Source organism: Aulostomus chinensis, chromosome 22 (assembly GCF_037954235.1).
Source record: "Aulostomus chinensis isolate RoL2024-O1b breed Wild chromosome 22, RoL_Achi_v1.0, whole genome shotgun sequence".
NCBI lineage: Eukaryota > Metazoa > Chordata > Actinopteri > Syngnathiformes > Aulostomidae > Aulostomus > Aulostomus chinensis.
Genome location: NC_141341.1, coordinates 19660001 through 19663344, shown reverse-complemented (window position 1 = coordinate 19663344; position 3344 = coordinate 19660001).

Sequence of the window (3344 nt, the reverse complement as noted above, 5' to 3'; positions counted from 1 at the left end):
TCTAAACTACGCGACCATCTGCCGACAGGCGCACTCAGAAACGGAGTTAACGTCCTGTTAATTAACATTTCTGAGATCATTTCATAGAAGGGGAAAGCGGAATTAATAGTACGAATGTATTACTCCCTGGACAGCGTTTACTCATCGTTTAATCTAATGTACTTTTGTCTCTGTTTTATATAAATGTTGTTACCGTAATGCACTTCTCAATGAGTAGAAGTGCACTAATAATTATACTGCTACGTGTTATATTGATGTATATTGTTTGCTCTACTTCATTTCATATTGATCTAAAAATACTAAATATATATGTATATATACACACGTATACACACATATATACATATATACACACATATACACACATATATACATATATACACACATATACACACATATATGTATAAACACACATATATACATATATGTGTGTTTATACGTATAAACACACATATGTGTGTTTATACGTATATACACACATATACACACATATATGTGTGTATATACGTATAAACACATAGATGTATATATGTGTGTTTATACATATGTATGTGTATATATGTGTGTATATATGTATATATGTGTGTATATGTGTGTATATATGTATATATGTGTGTATATGTGTGTATATACGTATAAACACACATATGTATATATGCACACACATATATACACATATGTGTGGTTTTTTTCAGATCAATATGAAATGAAGTAGAGCAAACAAATATACATCAATATACTTCATATGTATGTGTATGTATATTTGTTTCATCTACTTCATTTCATATTGATATGAAAAAAAACCACACCAGGATATCAACTCTACTGTAAAAATAAAATGTTCAAAGTTTAATTCATTAAACCATGAAATCAACAAACTGCAGTGGTCCTCACTGAGGCCCCCCAGCAAGAAGGTTGTGGGTGGAGCCCCGGCTGCAGCACGGGATCTTTCTGTGTGAGTCTCCATGTTCTCCCTGTTCCTGCTGGGTTCTCTCTGGTACTCCAGCTTCCTCCACAGTCCAAAGACATCAAGAGGGACCAGGTTAATCCAGACTCTAAATTGACCGTAGGTGTGACTGGGAGAGCCAATGGTTGTCTGTCTCTATGTGTTGGTCCTGCCATGGACTGGTGACCTGTCCAGGGGGAAGGCTGCTAGGATAGGCTCCACCCCCACCACCCTGAACAGGAGGAGAGGGGGAACATGGATGGATGGATGGGTGATGGATGGATGGATGGATGGAGGGAGGGATGAATGGATGGATGGAGGGAGGGATCGATGGAGGGAGGGAGGGAGGGATGCATGGAGGGAGGGAGGGAGGGAGGGATGGATGGATGGATGGATGGAGGGATGGATGATGGTTGGAGGGAGGGAGGGAGGGATGGAGTGATGGATGGATAACAACAAAATATAAACCTGAGCAGTTTGTTTCATTGCAACATGCAGTTAGTGGAAGTCCACACGGTGGCGCTGCAGGCCAACCCACCAGAGTCTCCTCTGCTTCGACCGTCATCCTCAACAACAACCTGCTTCTTGCTTTGTATATTTTTGGAATGAAAATGTGGTTCATGCTGCTTCTAAAGCTTTTTAGACAGAGACATCCCCTTGAGAGATGAATAACATCACATTTTCACCACCCAGGCTCGTCCTGCGTTCCAATACTGAACTGATGTTTTATCTGTCTTGAATTGTAAAAGAAGGAAAAGAACATTTTGGTCAAAAACACTGATTATTTATGGACAGTCTATCCACTGTAGAGGATATTTGAATGCTGCAACGCGCCTGAGAGCTGTACATCTGAGTATTGCTGATTCCATGAACTTTGATCAGTACCTACACTTGAAGTTCTGTGTTTCAGCAGTGAAACTAAAACTTGCAAACTACTTCAGCTTTATCCTTGTTTAAAAATTTGAAATTTGAAATGTTGAAATTTTTGAGCCTTGATAAAATTCCTCATGAGTGATTGAGTATTCATGGAGTAGCAGATACTTTTACTGGTAGTACTACTAGAAGTAGAAGAGTGGAATTAATCCTGGGTTTAAAATCAGTCTTTATTTTCCTGAACACTGTCTTTCTTTACTCCAGAAGAGACTCCAGGCTGAATGACATAATACTCAAATATCCATCCATCCATCATCCATCCATCATCCATCCATCCATCCATCATCCATCCATCATCCATCCATCATCCATCCATCCATCCATCATCCATCCATCATCCATCCATCCATCCATCCATCCATTCATCATCCATCATCCATCCATCCATCCATCCATCCATCCATCCATCCATCCATCATCCATCCATCCATCCATCATCCATCCATCCATCCATCATCCATCCATCCATCCATCCATTCATCATCCATCCATCCATCCATCCATCCATCATCCATCCATCCATCATCCATCCATCCATCCATTCATCATCCATCATCCATCCATCCATCCATCCATCCATCCATCCATCCATCATCCATCATCCATCCATCCATCCATCCATCCATCCATCCATCCATCCATCCATCATCCATCCATCCATCCATCCATCCATCCATCCATCATCCATCCATCCATCCATCCACCCCTCCATCCATCCATCCATTTTCTCCCTCTTATCCTGTTAAGGGTGGTGGGGGTGGAGCCTATCCCAGCAGCCTTCAGGTGAGAGGCACCTTGGACAGGTCACCAGTCCGTCTCAGGGCCATCAGGAGCAATCAGGGGTTCAGTGTCTTGCTCAAGGACACTTGGACATGATCACCAGGGGAAGTGGGGATCGAACCAGCGACCCTTTACTCGACGGCCGCTCTACCTGTGAGCCGCGGTCTCAACATATAAACGTGTTCAGTGGTATCGGCTCTTCCACCACTGTGGAAACTGCTGTGATGCAACGAGCCCAAGAACAGGACCGGACACGCCCACAGCTCCATGCTGTGTTCCACACCACAAACCACAGGTTTCACTACACTTCCTTCCTGGTTTCATTCACCTGTGCAAGATTCCAGATCAGAGCTCTCGCTTTCTGTCTCTCTCTCTGTCTCCCTCACACACACACACACACACACACACACACACACACACACACACACACACACACACACACACACACACACACACTCAGAAAATCCAACAGGAATCCTGCATTGCGTCATGATCTACTATCCCAGTTGTGCAACTGGGGCGTTTTTGTTTTCCTGATATCATCCCACTCTCTGGAACAGGCGCGGTGTCACCCATGACTCTCAACAAGTCCTCTCGAAGAGCTCTGTTTTCATTTCCTCATTGGACGGAGGTTAGCAGGCTCAGTGCTTCTGTTTGCTGCTCATGAATATGAAGGATGAGGTCA